This window comes from Gossypium hirsutum, chromosome A07 (assembly GCF_007990345.1).
Source record: "Gossypium hirsutum isolate 1008001.06 chromosome A07, Gossypium_hirsutum_v2.1, whole genome shotgun sequence".
Lineage (NCBI taxonomy): Eukaryota > Viridiplantae > Streptophyta > Magnoliopsida > Malvales > Malvaceae > Gossypium > Gossypium hirsutum.
In genome coordinates this window covers 91,706,668-91,730,274 of record NC_053430.1, presented here as the reverse complement: position 1 = coordinate 91,730,274, position 23,607 = coordinate 91,706,668, and the positions used below count along the sequence as shown (strand labels likewise).

At 36.9% G+C, this 23,607-nt stretch overlaps 1 long non-coding RNA gene across 1 annotated transcript; it reads right to left on the bottom strand.

The window, feature by feature from the left end:
- Positions 1 to 2,033: 2,033 nt before the first annotated feature.
- On the bottom strand, positions 2,034 to 3,701 carry LOC121231818 (uncharacterized). Its single transcript, XR_005929877.1, has 3 exons — positions 3,254 to 3,701; positions 2,286 to 2,434; positions 2,034 to 2,103 (listed from the first exon to the last, which is right to left on the bottom strand). It is a non-coding gene; the product is annotated as an uncharacterized lncRNA (long non-coding RNA).
- Between the last annotated feature and the right edge of the window lie 19,906 nt (positions 3,702 to 23,607).

Below are 23,607 nucleotides of genomic sequence, written 5' to 3'. Positions count from 1 at the left end.
TAATACAACTACATTGCTAGTGTATGTGTTGAATTGTATTTGAATTTAATACAGTATGAATTTCTTGATTGTGGAATTGAGAAAGCATAATGGTAATAAAGATAGTAGAGTTCCCGTTTGAACCTAGGAAATAAATCGGATATTCATGCCATGACATATGGGTTATTGTGGGCTAGAGTAAGATAGTCTGGGACATGCATCGGCCACATTATGAGAGCCAGTGTAAGACCATGTCTGGGACATGGCATCGGCACCAAGATGAGTGCTAGTGTAAGACATGCCTGGGACATGCATCGACTACAAAATGATAGTCAGTGTAAGACCATGTCTGGGACATGGCATCAACTTGAGATATGAGCCAGAGTAAGACCATGTCTGGGACATGGCATCGGCACCCTACCCCATGTTAAGGCTTATCAAATATCAGATAAAGATCTGAACGGTTCAACAGTGAGAGATGCAGTTTAAGCTAATAAGTAAGGTATAACCGTGTTGTGAGTGGTACAGGTACCTATTTGAAATGTATGAGATATGAACTCGATATATGTCATAAGATTCATATGGAAAGTGATGAGTAAGTTATGCTTATGTCTACTATTGTGTTACAAGCATATTGATGAATGGTAAAGTTGTGTTGTATATTTATTTATATGCAACTTACTAAGCTTTATGCTTACTCCCTCTCCTTTTCCATTTTCTTATAGTGCCGTCTATCTAGCTCAAGGATCATTGAAAGTCAGAGATATCGATCACACTATCAATCGAAGCATTCGGTATAGTTTTATTTATATTTTTGAATATGGCATGTATAGAGGCATAGACTTTTGTTTTGTGTTATTATTAGGTGGGTCAGATGTGTTGGCTTGGGATAAATCCCTTATTTTGTATTAAGCCTCGAATGATGGCTAATATTCATTTTAATTTATATGAAATGATGTTATTTTCATGCATGAGTAATTGCATAATTGATATGTAGTCTATTATGGCTGATTGGGTTAAATAAGTTATTCTTGTATTGGTTTGATTGCTATTGTGTAGGTTGTGTGTCTAGGCTATGTGTGACACACGGTCTGCCCTATGGGCATGTGGTTTCGCCGTGTGTCCCCTGCACGTAAAAATTTCAAGTCAGTATGCATGGTAATAAACACACGGGTAGAGACACGACCGTGTGTCTCAGTTGTATGGAGGACATGGCCTAGTACACGGGCATGTGCTTTGGCCATGTGACATTTTGAGGATGCTGACATCAGAAACAGAATACCCATGTTTTTACATACGAGCTAAGACACGGGCGTGTCATGTCCGTGTGAGGGACACGGGCATGTGTCTGGCCGTGTGAAAACCCCTGTAGGTTCGAATTAGAAATTAATTCCACCCGGGAGTAGGACACGGGTGTGTCCCTATGTGCTTAGGTCATGTGAGCCACACGGACCATCAACACGACCATGTCAAGAAAGTCACACGGGCATGTTGCCCTTCCACACGGGCTTGTTGCCCTGTTTTAAAGGCAAAAGTTTAATAGATGGTTTAAGGACCCAGGATAGTCTCGAATAGCTTCCAATGGTCGATTTGGGGTTCATAGACCCATAATGAGGAGATTAAGGTAGAAATCAAAAAAGTTTTAATTTGGACCGAGTCTTGGTGACTTGAGATTGGTTGTGTGCATGAGATCAAGTTAGGTAATGCCTTGTATTCTGCCCCGGCATGGGTTATGGGTATGGGGTGTTACATGAAGTTCTACTCAGCTGACGTATTAATTTTGGCCACAAATTTGTGAGCTGACGATGATCATAGCCACCGCCCTATTGCCAGAATGAAGGGAGTGTAAATGATTGGATTTGTGTTTTTGTGTTTCAAAAATGGCGAAAGCTTAGTCAAAAATTGCATAACAGAATTCCTAGGTTTAATTCGATATAATTTTTTTGGAAGAAAGACTTTTTTAAGTAAAAATATAATAATTACAAGTATTGAGTAAGTAAATGTTGGAGTAACTTTAGAATGTGAAAGCAGTATTATATAGATGTTTACCTCTTTGAATCTAATTATATTTGGATGCTTCAAAGACCTATGGTTCATAATCTCCCTCTACACATGTTCATCTATCTGCATAGTCAAAGAAACCCTTGAAATCAATCCATTGAGTCTAAACAAGCAAAAAGGAGCCTGATTTAGCCTATGAATAAAAAGAAAATGCAAACAGATACAAGATCATGAACATTAACCATAGAAATCAAAATAGTAAATATGAAATGAAAGGAAAAAGAAAAGAAAATCCTAGTACGTACCTTGGGTCCTCTTTCAATATACTGATAGCATATGTCGAGGGAGATACAACAGCAGACTGCCGACGGAGAAATCAAATTTGGCTTTCATTTCCCAATAGTTTGAGTTTCCTTCAGATACATCACAAGCTTTCCTCTTTCCAGAGTTGAGCCTGCAAGAGCAACCAGAAATAGTAAAACCAACAAATTTACATAAAAGAAAACAAAAATGTATGATTGAATCAAATTGTGTTAACTTCAGTAAATAGACATCATACAAACCTCCTAGATATGAGAAGCTTAGCTAGATTAAAGACATGAAAACTCTTCAGGAAGAATAGTAAATCGAATTGTAGAAACCTAAACAAAATAGTTTTTTTAACCAAGACAATGAAGAAGAAAAAAGAGGAAATGATAAGCTAAAACTATATCAAATGTCTATTAATAATATTAAATTTAGAGTATGAAGCCTACTGAAACTTCCTAAAATCTAATAATCAACACAATACAATCTTGCACATTGTTTTCTGCATAATATTTTCCCTGTAAACAGAGAAGCATATAAAATTTCCAAACTATTTTCCTTTTCTTACCCTATTTTTTCCTCAAATTCAATGGGCTAAAAACTTCTTATCACCAAAATGTTAATAGTTTCAATGTCACAAGCTTAAACCAACAATATTCCTAACACACAACTACAACTCAGAGTTTCAGTCAACAAACATCAAGGAGAAGAAATCATCTTTCCAACAAAATCAAACTTGCAAAAATCCATTAAACCCTCATCCAACAAAAAAAAAATACTAGCATATCCACTTGGAAGAGAAATAGTAGTTCCTTGAAACTTCCTTCCTCTAAAATGCACTTCCTCTATTGCTAACCCATCAATTTCCATCCATACTTATCATAAAGCCCAAAAGGAAAAAGGGGGAAAATCACATCTTTACCTTTGCATGATATTTCATTATAAAAAAATAAGGAGAAAAATTTACCTTTAAGTTTGGGTTTAAAGTACTGAGAAAAAATGCAAAGGCCATTGAATTTGATGCAGCATGGAAGATGGTGAACCTAGCCACTCAGATTTATTTTCTCTTCTTTACCATTTAGGCTTAGGTTTATGCTTCCTGTTAATTCAAACCCTAATCCCTAATTCTCTTTGCACCTTAAAAATGAGACATTTTTGGGATTTTCCCGATCCTCTACAACAGCACCCAATTTTCTTTTTCTCGCACTTTTGACCGTCTATTTGGATATTATTTTCTCCATTTTACCTATTAAAAAAATGAGAGACTAATCGAGTTTTTTGGCTATAAAATAAAAGAATAGGTTGAGAAAGGTTGACAAAGAAAAGGGAATTGGGAAAGAAAAGGGAATCGGGGGAGAGAAATAGAAGTAGAGGCTGAGAATGGCTGAGAAAGAAAAGGGAATCAGGAAAGAAAAGGGAATTGGGGGGAGAGAAATAAAACGGCGTCGTTTCAATCAAAACAAAAAATTAGCAGCGTTTATATCAAAACGGTGTCGTTTTGTTTAAAGTAAATTAATTTTTTGCAGCATTTTTATCATAAAAGCCGCTAATGCTTGACTTTTTTACAATTTTTATATTGAATTATTATATCTTTCATATCGATTTTAAATAAATATTTTTTTAAAAATTAAAGTAATATTTAAAAGAATTAGATAAAATTTGAATTTTTTATATATTTTTATATATCAAATGGTTTAAATTAAATATTTTTAAATATAAAAGCATTAATTGATTGTATAAAATTTCATCATTTAACAAATCTCAAGTAAACCTTAAATCCTAAACTATTTAATATGTATAAAGTTTATCTATTATCTCTTAAATAATTTAAACTATAATCATAACTTTAATATATTAAATTTAATATTATCTATTTCACAATTATATAAGAAATTATTAATATATAAATTAAAAAATACTAATTAATCTAAACCCTAAATCCCTAACCTCTATCCCTTAAACCCTAAATCATAAAACATAAACCCTAAACCCTAAACCCCTAACCCTTAACCCTCAACACCTAAACCTTAAACCCCAACCCTTAAACCATAAACCATAAATCATAAACCATAATCCCTAATCCCATAATCTATAAACCTTAAAATAGTAACTCCTAAACCTTAATGCCTAAACTATATACCCTAAATCATAAACCCTAAACTATAATGATAATTTAATTCAATATTTTAAAACTAATACTATCTTTTTTACGATTATATAAGAAATTATTTAATATATAAATTAAAAAATAATAATTCATATACCCAAAAAACTTTAAAATTATTTTAAATAATAATATTTTAATTTTTTTCATTTAACAAATTCTTTTTTATGTTTTTATTTTCAAATTTTTTCTACGTGTTATTATTTTTTTCTTAAGAATTTAAATATTCAATTAAAAAATGTATTTTAACTAATATAAAAAAACCATTTATATAATAAATAGACAGATAAAATGTTTTTTTGCAGCGTTTTTCAAAAAACGTCACTAATGCCACTAAAGCTCAACATAAAACGACGGTTTCTTACTAATTTTTTGCGGCATTTTTCAAAAAGCGCTGCTAATGCCACTAAAGCTCAACATAAAACGATGACGTCGTGCTTAATTTTTTTGTGGCATTTTTCAAAAAGCGCCATTAATGGTCAACCGATAGCGGCGTTTTTCAGAAAGCGCTACTAATGCTAGATCTATAGCAGTGTTTTTCAAAAAACGCCGCTAATACTTAACATAAAACGACGGCGTTGTGCTTAATTTTTTTTGTGGCATTTTTCAAAAAGCACCGCTAATGGTCGACCTATAGCGGCATTTTTTAAAAAGCACCGCTAATGCTCGACCTATGACGGCGTTTTTCAAAAAGTGCCGCTAATGCTCGATCTATAGCGGCGTTTTTTATCCAAATGCCGCTAAAAATGTGGCTAAAAACCTATTTTGCTATAGTGCCTGTAGAATTTTTATTTGACCTAACAATTCAATTAACTCCTAACCATATCACATTGCCAACCTAGTTGGCAAAGTGCTCAGGGAAACTAGGTGCACTATAGTTTTTGTGGTAACCTACAGAAGGCTTACTTTTAGTTTGTCGATTTTTTTCTTTAATTGAATAATACTATGAGAATTAAATCTGAGGTACTCATATGGGTGAATACTCTACTTTCCACAACATTAATTCATAATATGTTAAAATTTGGTGAACTAACTATTCGAGTGCGTTAGAACAAACAACTTCATCTCTGTATGCCTTCTATCCAGATCATCCTGGTTGAGATGTGACATATATATATCATCTGATAAGATTTGTGGTCAGCCAAGAAATGAAGTGAGAATTGTTACATTAACTATGAAAGCTGGTGTATAAGAATATATTTTATATTATGAAAGTACTCGCCAAAGATAGAGGTGTGATCCAAATTCTTCAAGATGTGGAGTTCAACCAGAAAAGCTTCAAGGTATTTAGTGTTAAAAACTCACTAAGTTCACATGAAATTACAAGTGTTTGGTCATGTTTCAGGTTTCGCTATAAGAGTGAGTTCGCCATGAGGAGATCAAGCTAGCAGTACGCCAAGATAACGGAAAGTTGGGCGAATATGTATACAAATGACATATTAGGAGTATGGCATATAGTATAACATGCCTTAAAAAGTCTATTTTTAACAAAATATTATGTTGTAGGTTGTACACTGACTAATAAGTTAATGTAATTATTGGATATTCTCTTTTACATCAAAGAACGGTATATAAGTATTATGATGTAAGTATAGAAATAATTTACGTCTGTTGCATAAAATTTGATGAAGTGTTTAAGTGTTGCAACATCTAGTATCCGAATATGGTGACTCAGCCCACTCTTCTGTAATAAAATTAGGAAAAATTATCTTAAAACGGTTAGCAATAACCTTCATGACCAATTTGTAGAGAATAGAGCATAGACTGATCAGTCGAAATTGAGAAAAGTTTTCAGGATTCGCTAACTTGGGGATGAGAACTATCAAAGTATTATTCAAGTCCAGATCAATGGCTTTACCTGTAAACAACCTTTTGACCCACTCACAAACATCATTACCAACAACATCCCATTGATTTTGAAAGAATAAAACATGGAAGCCATCATTTCCCGAGGCCTTCAAAGACACCATGTCAAACACTATCAGCTTAATTTCTTCATTTTTGATAGCCTTATTTGAAAAAAAAATGTCCGAAGAGTTAAGACAAGGAAAAATGCCAGATAGAGTCCTATTCATGCGTTCCAGGACTTCTCCATGAAGTTTCTAAAAAAAACCAACAGCCTTAGCTTGAAGAGTATCCTAATCAAAGGACTATTCACCGTTACCAACCTTTAGAGCAGTAATACGATTTAACTTTCTCCCCTGAATCATATGAATATGAAATATTTAGTATTACGATCACCAAAATGAAGCTAGTCACAACAAGCCTTTTGCTTCCACAACAATTCCTTATGATTGAAAACACTCTCCAAAATGGATATACATAGGGGCCAATGCAAATAGTATCGACTGGCACAATACAATAATTAATATCCTTTTTTTTGAAAAATATTTAAAATACATTTTAAATAGTATCGACTGGCACAATACAACAATTAATATCCTTTTTTTTTGAAAAATATTTAAAATACATTTTAACTAACATAATATTTTGTGGCAATAAAAAATAGAGTACAAATGATCAAATCAACCTTACGAGCTGAGATTTTATTTTTCACTAAAAATGTGGGTAATAAAATTATTACTTTATTTTATTCCTTGTAACATCACTGTGTTTCTCTTTCTCTCTCTTTCATTTACTCCCCAAAGGTGGCAACCGTGGCCTTGCAATAGGAAGAGATGGTTTAGCAATATTAAGACCAAGGTTGTCCAAGCATTCAAAATTTGATGGTTGAGACCAGTCACTTGATTAAGATCTGATTAGTCAAGACATTGGAATGACCTGAGTGTTTTATTAACTTGTGTGACTTGAGCTTTTTTATGTGATGATTCCATAAGGAAATGAACTTCTAGAACGTGATTTATGGATGGGATTTATTGTGAATCAGAGTGATAAACCGTAATATATACATATTTTTACCCCATGCTTAGCATATTTATGAATGGTTTTTCCTTGGTTTTACTGAATTCAATGATCTTAATCCTTTAATTTCATGTTTTATACTCAGAAAGCTCAAGATAACAAAAAGAGCGAGAAACGGGCAAAAACCAGACAAATTGGGCCTAAATCAGTGTTTCACACGGCCTAGGCACTTCTACACGGGCGATCCACACGCCCGTGTGTGACACACGGGTAGACACATGCCCGTGTGTCCTGGCAGTGTCGACATTAATCCAAGTCAGAATTGCACACGGCCTGAGCATCTTCATACAGGCGTGGCACACAGCTGTGTCCCTCTCGAGACCAAGTCTATTTCTACTCAGAAAAGGCTTATTTTGGGCTAATTTTGGCATTCAAAAGTCTATATAAATGCCCTAGAAGAGGATTAGAAGGACACACAGAGTTTGAGGTAGAAAGTACTCAAGAAAAGCCATCATAATATCTTGGAGTCAGGATCTACATCAAGACTGAAGACTTCCATCCAATTTCCCAGAAGTTCTTTGGGTTCTTTATGTTTTGTTGTTTTCCAAACTTTGAGATGTTTCCATTATTATTATGAACTAAATTCCCTAAATATCTAAGGGAGATGAAACATATGACAAATCTTATTATTATCTGAATTATACGATAAAGACTTATTCTTATTCTTAATTGTGAGTTCTAAATTCTTGTTTTAATATTCCAAATTCAGGTTTTGATGTGCTTATTCAGTGGAGCAAAAGTCCCTGTTTAAGAGTAGATCATTCATAATTAAGTGGAGTTGAATGCAATCCTAGAGATAGGATGACATAAATATGCCAGATTAGAGTCAAATCTAATAAGGGAATCCATAGATCGAGTTAATGCGACAATAGGGTTTTTAATTAGAAGGAGATTTCAATTAATCAACCTAAAGTCAGTTGTTCTTAGTCTCGAGAGAGATATTAACATAAATTAGGGATTTCTACGGATTAAGATAAGTGAATAAATTGTCTAATTTAGAAATAATAAATGAAGTCTAGGAGGATTCTTCCTTGAGTATTGTCTTCTCTATCGGTTTCTCCTAAAGTATTTTCCAAACTTCATCTTTGTCGTAATCTTAGTTAATTAGATGATTAGTTTTAGTTTAAAAATACATTTAAATTATTAGGCTAGATAATAAAAAAGATAGTAATTACTAGTACTTTTAGTCCTCGTGGATACGATATTTCCGATCTCACCAGAACTATACTACTATTCGATAGGTGCACTTGCCTTAGTCGAATTTATAGTTAATTTCACGACCATCATAGAGTCATGGTTGAATTTGAAATTTTAAAGAAGTTGAGATTTACTTAACTTTGTGGATAAGACTTATGCTGATCCTTTGTACGTATCTTGGCTTATTTATGGGTTGATTTTAACGAGATTAATTGTACTTTATTTTGGGATAATTATTAGAGATAATTCAAGAAGATATATTCAAAGTAAAATTGAGGGATTTATTTACCAAGACTATTTGGAAAAGATGTCAATTTTAGCTTATAAATAGACTATTTGGTATTTTTGCACTTGTGTTAGGCTTTTATTGGAGTTTATATTGATGTAAGTGAGGTTTGTTGGGGTGAGTGATTTGTAATTATTGGGGTTGGTGTTGGGGTTACAATTACTTCTTTGTGTAAGGGTAGATTGGGTTTAAACCAATAGGTAATATGAAAGATTTTTGAATAAGAATCATTCACTAAACAAGTCTTGACAGAGTAAAATTGTTTCCTATATGCATTAACAAATTATTGTATGCAAAATCTCTTATTACTTTCTTTATTTTGGTTTTTGTTCCGTTGTCTGTTGAATCCTGTGACAAAACACATACTTGAGTAGTCTGGTTAAAATTACAACAGAATGACTTTTTTTTTCCAAATGGTACTATTAGAATGTGGCCCTCCATGCAGCTCAAGCACCAGTCATCCGATCATGCAGAGCAGGCCAAGACCAGAAGCTGTTGAACCAAGTGCTGCAATCTGTTTTTGATCATTTTGTTGTTTTAGTTAATGTAACTCTTTTTGGTTCATATTGAACTACATTAGGTAGAAGATTGATGTATGAATGAGCTGTTAATCAACTTTTCTTTCATGTACAAGTTTAGTTTTGTAAGTTCCAATGTCTTAGTGGTAGTAGGTGTAGATTAGTTGACCACATGTTGATTTTGACAAGCTAAAAGCTTGATTTATGTATTGGCAATAGGCCATTTTTTATGTAAATGAAATCATCAGATTTTCTTTCATATGCTCCATTCTTCCTTTGCCTTCTAAAAATTCTAAGTTCTGTTCTTCATTCTTGACAGTAGCTAAAAGCTTGAACTTCAAGTATTTTTCCTTCATATTGTACCCGGGTATAATACGTTGCTGCTGGTGCTCTATTTGAAATTCTTACTTTACCCGGTTAAAGTGTGTTGAAACTCCAACAATTGGTATCAAGAGCTTTCATCTTAGAGGACCTGTTGTTGAAAATTAAATGGCTTCATCAGGTTTTTCTCCTGCAGCACCACCAGTTTTTAATGGTGAGGGGTTCCACATATGGGTTGTCAAGATGAGGACTTACCTCCAGGCCTTTGATCTGTGGGAAGTTGTCAACACTAATGTCGAGCCAGCTCCACTTCGAGCCAATCCAACAGTGGCTCAAATTAGACAACATGCAGATGAGAGGACCAAAAGGCACAAGGCCATGTCATGCATTCAGAACTGTGTTTCTGATGTTATTTTCACCAGGATCATGGCTTGTGAGACTCCAAAGCAGGCCTGGGACAAGCTTAAGGAGGAGTTCCAAGGCACTGAGAGGACAAGACAGCAGCAGTTGTTGAACCTGAGAAGGGAGTTCGAGAACTTAAAGATGAAGGAAGAGGAAACTGTCAAGAAGTATTCAGACAAAATTATAGTTGTAGTAAACAGCATAAGGCTCCTTGGTGAGCATTTTAGTGAAGTAAGGATTGTGGAGAAAGTGCTCTCTACCTTACCAGAAAGGTATGAGGCAAAAATATCCTCTTTAGAGGACTCAAGAGACTTAACCAGCATCACTTTAACAGAGCTGATAAATGCTCTGTATGCACAAGAACAAAGGAGAGCCAGTAGAATGGAGGAGCACCAGGAGGGAGCTTTTCAAGCCAAAGCTAAAGCAACCTCAAGTACCACTGCCTATAAGGGCAAGAAGAACTGGAAAAACAGGCCTAAGCCTGATGCTGCAAGAGGAGGAGATCGACTCTACAGATTTTGTAAAAGACCTAGTCATCCAAAGGCCAGATGCTGGTTCAGGCCAGATGTTGTGTGTCAACACTGCAAGAAGAAAGGCCATGTTGAGAGGGTATGCAAAGAAAAAGGCAAACCTGGCCAAAACCAACCACAACACAAGGGTGAAGAAGGTCGAGTGGCTGAAGACACCAGTGACCATGAGGAGCAGGTCTTTGCTGTGTCATGTCTAGCTGGTCAGAACAAAGGCTCAAAAGGGTGGTTGCTGGACAGTGGCTGCACCAATCACATGTCACCAGATGCAACAATTTTCAAAACCTTGGACAAAAGTTGCAAAACCAGGGTGAAAATTGGAAATGGTCAGTTCATAAATGCTGAAGGCAAAGGAGAAGTGCTGATATGCACTGCCATAGGTGACAAGATCATCAAAAATGTGCTGTTGGTACCTGAAATTGATAGAAATCTTCTCAGCATTGCTCAACTGCTTGTAAAGGGCTACTCTGTTGTGTTCAAGGGTCAAGAGTGCCAAATCACTGATCCAAATGGATCAAGCCTTATGACAGTCACCATGAGTGACAAATGTTTTGAATTTGACTGGTCAGGTGACTCACACACAGCCTATACAGCTTCAACAGAAAATACCAAGCTTTGGCATCAAAGACTTGGTCATGCCAACTTTAAGTCTATGGCTCGGATGGTCAGTAAGGAAATGGTTGAAAACTTCACCAAGACAGTTCAGAATGAAGATGTTTGTCAAGTCTGTCAGATGGGAAAGCAAGCTAGGCTTCCATTTCCTGCAAACATCACCTGGAGAGCATCAGCAAGCTGGAATTAGTGCACACTGATGTTTGTGGCCCCATAAGAACTGAGTCACTTAGTGGCAATAGGTACTTTATTCTCTTCATTAATGATTTTACCAGATACTGCTGGGTTTATTTTTTGAAGTATAAGTCTGAGGTTGCTCAAGTGTTTATGAAGTTCAAAGCTGCAGTAGAAACAGAAACATGCTGCAAGATAAAGACCATTAGGTCAGATAATGGGGCTGAGCACACTTTAGCCCAGTTCCAAGCCTTCTGCAATGATGCTGGCATCAAACACCAGTTAACAAATGTTTATACACCTCAACAGAATGAGGTCAGTGAAAGAAAAAATAGAAGCCTATTGGATATGGCTAGATGTCTCTTGTTTGAGAAGAAATTGCCTAAAAATTTGTGGGCTGAAGTAGTTAACACTGCAGTCTACTTACAAAACAGGCTTCCAACCAAAGCCTTAAAACAAAAGACTCCATTCGAAGGCTGGCTTGGATTCAAACCTTCAGTACAGCACCTAAGGGTGTTTGGTTGCTTATGCTATGCTCACATACCAGCTATAAAGAGAGACAAGCTGTCAAAAAGAGCCAAACCTGGTATTCTGGTAGGCTATAGCTCTATAAAAAAGGTTATAGGATCTTGGATCCCTCAGCCAACAAAGTTCAAGTAAGTAGGGATGTAGTATTTGATGAGAATGCATATTGGAATTGGGAAAGAAATCAACCTGAAGCCACCTCTGAAGAACTCATGACTGATCGGTTTGATTCTGAGCAAAATGAGCCTGACATGGATGTTGATGATGAACCAGCCAGGGGTACAAGAACATTAGCTGATGTTTATGAGAGGGCACATGTTTCACAAGAAGAACCAGGCTGCTTTGAAGATGCTGAAGCACATGAAGGTTGGGGACAGGCAATGTCTGATGAGATAGCCATGATAGAGAAGAACCAGACATGGGAACTGGTTCCTAGGCCAGACAACAGGAAAGTTATTGGAGTAAAATGGGTCTATCGAGCCAAGCAGAATACAGATGAGAGCCTAAACAAGGTCAAAGCCAGGCTAGTTGTGAAAGGCTTTAGCCAAAAGTATGGCCTAGACTACATGGAAACATTTGCACCAGTGGCCAGGCTAGACACTATCAGGCTGTTGGTTGCCTTAGTAGCTCAAATGGAGTGGAAAGTCCATCAGCTTGATGTAAAATCAGCTTTTCTAAATGGTTACCTAGAAGAGGAGATATATGTGGAGCAACCTGAAGGTTTCAAAGTGCCACACAAGGAAGACATGGTCTACAGGCTGAAGAAGGCCTTGTATGGGTTAAAACAAGCTCCTCGAGCCTGGTATAGTAGAATTGACAGTTATTTGGTTGGTTTTAGATTCGAAAGAAGCCTCAGTGAGCCTACTCTATATGTCAAAAAGGAAAACGGTAAAACACAGCTTATTGTGTCTGTGTATGTTGATGACTTATTGGTTACAGGAGGAGATCAAGCCATACTTACTAATTTCAAAACCAAAATGCATCAAATGTTTGAGATGTCTGATCTTGGAGAAATGACCTACTTTCTAGGGATGGAAGTGACACAATCACAGGCTGGATTCTTTCTTAGTCAAAGAACTTTTGCTATAAAGATTCTGGAAAAATTCTCAATGCAGAATTGTAAAGCAACAAGCACTCCAGTTGCTGTTGGAGAAAGATTAACAAGTCAAAGCAACTCAGAAAAGGTTTGTGAGACAACCTGTAAAAGCCTGGTTGGATGCTTGTTGTACTTAACAGCCACAAGACCTGACATAATGTTTGCAGTGAGTCTATTATCAAGATTTATGCACTGTTGCAATGAGGACCATTTTCGAGCAGCAAAAAGAGTCCTCAGGTACATCAAAGGTACCCTGAACTATGGCATGCATTACAGCAAGGCAAAAGATCTAAGACTCATTGGTTATACTGATAGTGACTGGGCTGGATCAAAAGATGACTTGAAGAGTACCTCAGGGTATGCCTTTACCCTTGGTTCAGCTATGTTTTGCTGGAGCTCCAAGAAGCAATCAATTGTTGCTCAGTCAACAGCAGAAGCTGAGTATGTGGCTGCTGCTGGAGCAGTAAACCAAGCCATCTGGCTTAGGAAAATCCTTGGTGATTTAAACCTATATCAAAAGGAAGCAACAGAGATTTATTGTGATAACATGTCTGCTGTTGCAATTGCAAAGAATCCTGTCTTCCATGGTAGAACCAAACACTTCAACATTAAATTGCATGTAGTAAGGGAGATGGAACAAGCTCGAGAAATAGAGCTGGTTCATTGCAATTCAGAAGACCAAGTTGCTGACATTTTCACAAAGGGCCTAAGTACTTCAAGATTTATCAAGTTAAGGAAAGAACTTGGAGTTAGCAGCATAGAGTCCAAGGAGGAGTGTTAGAATGTGGCCCTCCATGCAGCTCAAGCACCAGTCATCCGATCATGCAGAGTAGGCCAAGACCAGAAGCTGTCGAACCAAATGCTGCAATCTGTTTTTGTTCATTTTGTTGTTTTAGTCAATGTAACTCTTTTTGGTTCATATTGAACTACATCAGGTAGAAGATTGACGTATGAATGAGCTGTTAATCAGCTTTTCTTTCATGTACAAGTTTAGTTTTGTAAGTTCCAATGTATTAGTGGTAGTTGGTGTAGATTAGTTGACCACATGTTGATTTTGACAAGCTAAAAGCTTGATTTATGTATTGGCAATAGACCATTGTTTATGTAAATGAAATCATCAGATTTTCTTTCATATGCTACATTCTTCCTTTGCCTTCTAAAAATTCTAAGTTCTGTTCTTCATTCTTGATAGTAGCTAAAGGCTTGAACTTCAAGCATTTTTCCTTCATATTTTACCTGGGTATAATACGTTTGTGACAGCCCTAATGTGACCCTAGTCGGGAAGTGGTTTCAGGACCACTAAACCGAGTCATAAAAATAATTAACCGTCATAATTGATGCTCATTATATGTACATGTGCATGTGTGAAAATTTCGTGTTTGAATTTTGTTTAATTGTGGGTGAATTTTAGTAAATAGGACTTATGTGAGAAAATTTTGAAATGTGATAGGTCAAAGCATAAGGATCTATTGGTGCATGAAATAAAAAGGGGGGACTTGCATGTCAATTTCCCCCCCTAATTAGTAGTGGCCGGCCATGACAAGTATGGTAGACCAAGTGTGATGGGCAAGACATGTCATAGACATGTTGTGTTGGTGCATCATGGGAGGAAACAATAAAATAATGAGCATGGTAATTAAATAATGAAAGGGAGGAGTGATGAAAAAAAAATGGTCTCATCCATGCCCCCCCTTTGCCGTGAATGGAAGAAAGAAAACAAAGAAAAAAAAATGTGTGTTCATCCTTGAACATCCTTGACCGAAATTCAAAAGGAAAGAAAGGAGGAAATGTTGAAGAGGTTCGGCCATGCATGTAATAGGCTAAGGTATGTTTGAGGTTGCTCCATGAGATTCATGTATATTTTAGTAGTTAGCTTGAGTTCTAACTAGCCCATGGTTCAAATCTTTACTATGTGATGGAGATGATATTCGGCTAAGGTGGATTTGTGTTGATATCATTTGCATGCTAAAAGTGAAGCTTTGTAATGGTGCATGTGATGGTGGATTGATGATTCTTGAATCTTCTTTTAGCATTTTTGAGTGAGACATTAAGTACTTTGTTTAACCATGACCAAAAATTGAAATGGTATGGTGTTGTGATGCATTCGGCCATGGTAGGAAGTAGAAGGGAAAAATATGGTTGTTGTTAGATGAAGTAGAGTCTAACGAATGAGCACATATGTGCATTGGTTGCTAGATGGAGAAGAATCGGCTAGCAAGTTGTGTGCTAAGGCCGAATATAATTTTTGTATATTAATGAGTAATGCATGTGTTAAATTGATGGAAAGGGAGAGGATGCTTTACTAGTGTATATATGTGTGTATTAGCCAAGTTTTGAACTTGAAACAAAATGGTGTTTAGTCAATACAAGTGACCATACTTGTAGAACGTATTAAGTGTTGCAATCGGCCCCAACATAGACATGTATGTTCGGCCACATGAATAAGTACATAAGTTATGTGTATGTTCGGCCATAGGTAGCCTATTGATGGCTTTAGCTTGACTTAGAAAATTCGGCTAAGGGGAAATATTAGCTAGTATGTTGAATTCGATTCGTGATTCCGTACATATGTGACTTTAATGTCTAATGTATAAATATGGGCTAAGTGCCTTGTGTTCCTCTTTTCGATGCTCAAATGATTAAATCAATTTATTTGTTTAATTAAGCTCAAGAGCAAAGGGGAACTAAATCCGATAAAGGGAAGGAAAAAGTGGTCGAATAGCCATCGGAATCGTTCGACAACATCCGAGGTAAGTTCTTGAGTAATCGAGCTTAAATTATGATTTCATTAGATCATGTTTTAAGCAAATCAAAATCATGCTCCTTGTGTGTGGCTATTGAGCCGAAATTGCAAGAGTGATAAGTGTCTTGTGTTTGAGTTTTGCTAATGAAAATGAAATACGAATGTGTCATGATTTATTGTTAAATGTGCATGGTTATTCGAATGATGTCCGGGCTAAGTCCCGAAGGCTTTGTGCTAAGTGACCATATCCGGACTAAGATCCGAAGGCATTTGTGCGAGATACTAATTCCGGGCTAAGCCCGAAGGCATTGGTGCGAGTTACTAAATCCGGGTTAAGTCCCGAAGGCATTTGTGTGAGTTACTATAACCGGGCTAAGTCCCGAAGGCATTTGTGTGAGTTACTATAACCGGGCTATGTCCGAAGGCATTTGAACGAGTAGCTATATCCGGTTAAATTCCGAAGGTACGTGATTTGGGAATGAATGATCTTGCTGTAAAAATTTCAGTTAATACGCTTGTAACATCCCAACATTGAGGTATGTTTCGTATGTGCTTTGAATTAGTTGAGCCCTTACAAATAAGTATTCGCTCAGTTGATAAATGAGCTACCGGCCTTTGGCTAAGTTGATCTTTTGTGTATGAACATAAGGGTTGGTAATGTGAAGTAAGTATGATATCGAAAATTTGTGCATATGAAATTATCCGTTTAGCTATATGAATGCTATACTTTTGTTGTGCTGGAATCCCTTGCTCAAAACTTACTAAGCATAAATTGCTTACTCCGTTTATTTGATTCTCTGTTTTATAGATTTTGGTTCTTCAGCTATCGGACTCGGGATTTTGAAGTCGAAGTCGCCCACACTATCAAAGCCCCCTTTTGGTACAATTTTGGTTGAACTTTGAAATGGCATGTATAGGACTACCCTTTTTGTTGTGGGTCATGGACCCTTTGGACATGTATAATTTTGGATAGCCATGCGAAAATGGCTTATATATGTTTGAGTATAATGTTATAATCATTTGGTATGGATATGGTTATTGAGAGGTGTGGATATGCTTAACAAGGATTGGCCATGGGAATGGTTAATCACTATCATAATTTGTGCTATTTATGCTAAAAGGGCTAGTTGAATCATGGAAACTATGAAATAGGTAAAGTCTACCTTAAAGGCAGATGCTGACAGCAGCAGTGATGTAGATTTGGAAAATCACTAAAAATAGTAGGAATGGAATTAAATAGTGAATAAATTATTTAAACAAACCTTGATGAATCTATTTTCATAGGAAAGTAACAAACGATCATATGGACAGTATGTTAAGAGATATTCAGGTTCTCGTGAGACAGGGCCAGAACGGTTTCTGGATTCCCTGTTCCGACTTTGGAAATTCATTATAAATTAACCAGAGATAATTAGGAGTCATCCATATATGTATAGATTCCTATCTGAGTCTAGTTTCTATAGAAACCAATGGCATCAGTATTGAAGCTCTGTGCAGGGAGATATCCAAGTCGTAATGCGCAAGTGTCAGTGTAGTCGATCCCTGTAACAGGGGAGACTTTGACTAATAAACTGTACTAATTGGCTCGACCAAAAATTCTAGAAAAAATTTTTAGATGCATATATGAGTCTAGTTTCAGGGAAAAATCATGAAACTGATTTTCGAGTTGTGAAACTCAAGATATGATTTTTAAGGTGACAGTGACGCAGTTAGCCAGCTTGCCTGGAAAATTTTAAAATGGATTGTGCAAAGAAGTGATTTAAGTCTGCAAACCCCTCGTGTCCGACTCCGGCGACGGACTCGGGTACGGGGTGTTACAATTTTATTGGTATCAGAGCTACGGTTTAGTCGATTCTAGGACTACCGTAATGCGTTGGGTCTAGCTATACATGCCATTTTATGTGATTATTTGATAGTGTGGTGATTTCTGACATTTGCAATGTGTTTATTTATAGTAATGGATCCCGATCCCGACCGAGCGGTAGCTGATGATCTTGAGAGTGTAGTGCCTGCTCCCGCACAAGGGACAGCGCCGGTGGACTCTCAACCTAATGCTAGTAACCCGAATGATGAAGCTAGACAAGCTTTCTATAGCGTGATGAATGATTGGTTCAACCAATACATTCGAACTAATACGGCTGTTCCACAACCTCCATTCCCGACAAATACCACCCCTGCACCTACAATACCTCCGGTAACTGACCAAATAAGGTCAAATAAGCCCCCAGTTGACAGAATCTGAAAACATGGGGCTACTGAATTTAAAGCTACGGATAGCGACGATGCCGAGCAAGCTGAATTTTGGTTGGACAACACTATCCGGGTACTCGATGAGCTATCTTGTACACCCGATGAATGCCTAAAGTGTACTATCTCCTTGCTACGTGATTCTGCCTACTATTGGTGGAGTACTCTGACTTCTGTTGTGCCCCGAGAGCAAGTAACTTGGGAGTTTTTCCAAACTGAGTTTCGGAAAAAGTATATCAGTCAGAGATTTGTTGATCAAAAGCGGAAGGAATTTCTTGAGCTTAAGCAAGGTTCTATGTCAGTTACTGATTACGAGCGAAAATTTGTTAGACTTAATAGATACGCCCGGGAATGTGTTTCGTCCGAGGCTATCATGTGTAAACGCTTCGAGGATGGGCTGAACGAAGATATAAAAATGTTCGTTGGCATTCTTGAAATACGAGAGTTCGTAGTACTTGTCGAGCGAGCTTGTAAAGCCGAAGAGCTTGGAAAAGAAAAACAAAAAGTTGATGTGGGAACTGGAGAGTTTCGTAAAAGATCCTCGGGAAAGTCTCTTCAACAGGCATCGAAGAAATTTCGAGATGATGTGGGCCGGTCTAGAGGCACTTCGGCCTTTTTAGACGAGATCGTGATCGTCCCCCTGTAGGTACACGAGGCACTTCGGTCGCCAGTGTTGGGAATGAACGTCGAGATAGAACGAAATGTCGATATTGCGGTAAATGGCATTCGGGGAGTTGTAGATTCCCTGACCGCTCCTGTTACAAGTGCAGATCAGATGACCACTTCATTAAAGATTGCCCGAGGTTGTCTGAACAGAATGTAAATCAGAGTGGGAAACCGAGTGCTACCACTGCTCGAGGTAGACCATCTAGAAATACGGGCAATGCTAGCGGTGGTCAGAGAGGATCTAGAGATGCTACGACCAGATCCGAGGCTCGTGCGCCTGCTAGAGCTTATGCTATACGTGCCGCGAGGATGCTTCTTCGCCTGATGTTATTACCGGTACTTTTACTCTCTTTGATACTAATGTAATTGCTTTGATTGACCCCGGTTCTACTCATTCTTACATATGTGAAACCTTAGCATCCAGTAAGACTTTACCTATTGAGTCTACTGAGTTCGTAATTCGGGTGTCAAATCCCTTGGGTCGTTACGTGCTTGTCGACAAAGTGTGTAAGAAATGTCCCTAGTAATTCGAGGTTCTTGTTTTCCGGCAGACTTGATGCTTTTGCCGTTTGATGAATTTGATGTTATTCTTGGTTTGGATTGGTTGACCGCGCATGATGCGGTTGTGAATTGCAAAAGCAAGACTATTGATTTGAGGTGCGCAAATAACAGATAATCCGAGTTGAGTCTACGGACTTAAGGGGTTGCCAGCTGTAATATCAGCAATGTTGGCCCAGAAATATGTAAGAAAAGGGTGCGAAACATACCTTGCGTATGTACTTGATGACAAAGAATTAGAAAAGAAACCCGAATCTGTGCCGGTGGTTTGTGAATACCCGGATGTTTTTCCTGAAGAATTACTGGGTTTACCACCTGCTCGGGAGATAGAGTTTGGTATTGAGCTTGTACCTGGGACTACGCCGATTTCGATAGCTCCATATCGTATGGCACCAACCGAGTTAAAAGAGTTGAAAGCTCAGTTGCAAGAATTGACGGATAGAGGTTTCGCCCGACCAAGTTTCTCACCTTGGGGTGCACCAGTATTGTTTGTGAAAAAGAAGGACGGAACCATGAGGTTGTGCATTGGCTATCGTCAACTGAATAAAGTGACGATAAAGAATAAATATCCATTTCCGCGTATTGATGATTTGTTTGATCAACTAAAGGGAGCCTTAGTGTTCTCAAAAATAGATTTGAGATCGGGCTATTATCAGTTGCGAATTCGAGATTCGGACATACCCAAAACTACCTTCAGAACGAGATATGGTCACTACGAGTTCTTAGTGATGCCGTTTGGGCTCACTAATGCCCCTGCGGTATTTATGGATTTGATGAATCGGATCTTCAGACCATATTTGGATCGGTTTGTAGTTGTGTTCATTGATGACATCTTGGTCTATTCAAGAGATGAGACCGAACATGCTGAGCACCTGAGATTACTGTTGCAAATTTTACGGGATAAGCAGTTATATGCTAAGTTCAGTAAGTGTGAGTTCTGGTTAAGAGAGGTTTGTGACAGCCCTAATTCGACCCTAGTCGGAATGTGGTTTCGGGACCACAAAATCGAGTCATAAAATTTAGTTAAAATTTTATTTGCATATCTTATATGTGTGATAGTACTTGTATAAAAATTTGATGTTTTAATTTTATATTAGGAATGTGAATTTTGCTTGAAAGGATCTAGTTGAGAGACTTGGAAAATTATGATAGGTAAATAAGTAAGGACCAAATAGTATTAAAATAGGAAAGTTTGGGTTTGCATGTCAAAGTGCCCAATTCATGTTAAGTGGCCGGCCAAGCATGGTTCCATTCCTGCAAGTTTATGTTGTTTATTATTTAATATTGGTAAGTAAATTAGAATAAATAAAAGAAAGGAATTAAAAAGGAAAAAGATGAATAAAATAAGGGAGGAAGAAGGAGTGTTCATCCTTTTCCTTATTACAATTGTCGTACCTAAAGAAAGAAAAAGAAGAAATTGAAGTTAAGGCATTTGGTCACCTTTAAGTTGATTAAGAAGCTCTTGAATATTCGGTGCCTAAGGGAAAAGTTTCTAAGAAGTTTGGTCATGCATGTAACTAGATTGAGGTATGTTTGATATTATTCTTTGAGATTCATGTATATTTTAAGTTGTAAGTTTGAAATCTACCTAGCCATGGTTCAAATTTTGTTAATTGATGGAGATGATATTTGGCCATGAATGTTACATTCTTGGTTGGTATTTTGATGTCTTTGGTGATGAGGTATGAAGATGGTTGATTTTGAGTGTTTAATAAAAAGGATACATGAATTATTGTTAAATAATGGTCGAATGTAGCATGATTAAAGATGTGAATAAATTGAAGTTAAGGAGGTTGTCAACGAAAAATATGAGTTGGATGAGTTTTAAAGAATAAAAATTTAGGTGACTAGAGGTCAAGGACATTCGGTCAAAGGCTTGTGTGCTTGCAAAATCGGCCTAAATGTCGTTTTGATGTGTTGAATTGAGTAAGCTAGATGTTGGAACACATAAGGATTCGGCCTTCTAAAACAATAGAGATAAGTGTATGAAAGGCTAAGTTTAAGTAGTAAGGCCGAATAGGTTGTAGATAAGGCACTTGTGAGTTCTTGGCCAAGCAATTGACAAATTAAATTAGAGTTCTTGTGACGTATAATGTCAAGTCTAACTTGGTATATTTGGCCACCTAATTAAGTACATCGGTGGTGTTGAATGTAATCTTACACATTCGGCCATATGGGGTAAAAATGGGTCGAGTGTTCATGAGATGAAATTAGGTGTTTAAATAATGTTATAGTTGACATTGTGCATATATACATGCATTCGGCCATCTAATTGAGTATGAAGGTGGTGTTAAATCTAATTGTGATGCCCATTCCGAAGTATATATATATATACATATATATGTATATATACATAAGTATGCCCATTCGTGATGTTACCTTTAATTATGTGTATAATCGACTAAATGGGTAATTAGTGAGGATGGTTGCCGAATATACAAACATACATATGCATGTGTAATTGAATTATGAATGTTTAGCAAGATGGTTAAACTAGTTGATTTATTGATTAAGCTCAAGGAGTTAAAGGAGGAGAATCAAGCAAAAGCAAAGAAAAGATCATCGAGTAGCCGAGTTGGAACCGTCTTACCCAACACAAAGTAAGTCACCAAGCATATATTTTGTATTGATCTAAATAGACATAATGTCTATGTAATTATGCCGAATGGAATGATAAATTTATATACATGTATGCATGTGGTGATGAAAGTGTTGAATGAAAAGAAAAGAGGTGAGATGTATTGAGTTGTTGATCTCGGCACTAAGTGTGCGGGTATAAACATTTATGATCATGAGATTGGCACTAAGTGTGCGGGTTTAAATTGTACAGCACTAAGTGTGCGAGTTTGATTATATAGCACTAAGTGTGCGAGTTGATTATATAGCACTGAGTGTGCGGACTTAATATATATTTTTGAATCACTATGGGCACTAAGTGTGCGACATTATTGAGTTGATCACGGACAGCGGATCGGGTAAGTACCTTGAGTTCATGACTAATAGGCGCTATGTTTATATTTGGAGTTGAGCTTGGTAAGTTTGAACCTATGTGACAATTATAATTGAAGTCACGTACATAAGATTTATCGTGGAATAGGTGAAAGGTCATTTAGTTGTATGATTGTAACGAAAATAAAATGATGTATGAAAATGCCTCAAATATTCTATTGATTAGTATATGGAATGTGAATGCATGACTTGGTATGAGATTGAACCGATAGGTTTAAGGAACTATGGTATGGTTCGGTATGGATGGAGTAACTAGCCTCGTTCCATTTTGTTTCCTCTTGTGATAATGTTATTAATGGATGGTAGTATGGTAGACCAAGTGTGATGGGCAAGACATGTCATAGACATGTTGTGTTGGTGCATCATGGGAGGAAACAATAAAATAATGAGCATGGTAATTAAATAATGAAAGGGAGGAGTGATGAAAAAAAAATAGTCTCATCCATGCCCCCCCTTTGCCGTGAATGGAAGAAAGAAAACAAAGAAAAAAAAATGTGTGTTCATCCTTGAACATCCTTGACCGAAACTCAAAAGGAAAGAAAGGAGGAAATGTTGAAGAGGTTCGGCCATGCATGTAACTAGGCTAAGGTATGTTTGAGGTTGCTCCATGAGATTCATGTATATTTTAGTAGTTAGCTTGAGTTCTAACTAGCCCATGGTTCAAATCTTTACTATGTGATGGAGATGATATTCGGCTAAGGTGGATTTGTGTTGATATCATTTGCATGCTAAAAGTGAAGCTTTGTAATGGTGCATGTGATGGTGGATTGATGATTCTTGAATCTTCTTTTTAGCATTTTTGAGTGAGACATTAAGTTCTTTGTTTAACCATGACCAAAAATTGAAATGGTATGGTGTTGTGATGCATTCGGCCATGGTAGGAAGTAGAAGGGAAAAATATGGTTGTTGTTAGATGAAGTAGACTCTAACGAATGAGCACATATGTGCATTGGTTGCTAGATGGAGAAGAATCGGCTAGCAAGTTGTGTGCTAAGGCCGAATATAATTTTTGTATATTAATGAGTAATGCATGTGTTAAATTGATGGAAAGGGAGAGGATGCTTTACTAGTGTATATATGTGTGTATTAGCCAAGTTTTGAACTTGAAACAAAATGGTGTTTAGTCAATACAAGTGACCATACTTGTAGAACGTATTAAGTGTTGCAATCGGCCCCAACATAGACATGTATGTTCGGCCACATGAATAATTACATAAGTTATGTGTATGTTCGGCCATAGGTAGCCTATTGATGGCTTTAGCTTGACTTAGAAAATTCGGCTAAGGGGAAATATTAGCTAGTATGTTGAATTCGATTCGTGATTCCGTACATATGTGACTTTAATGTCTAATGT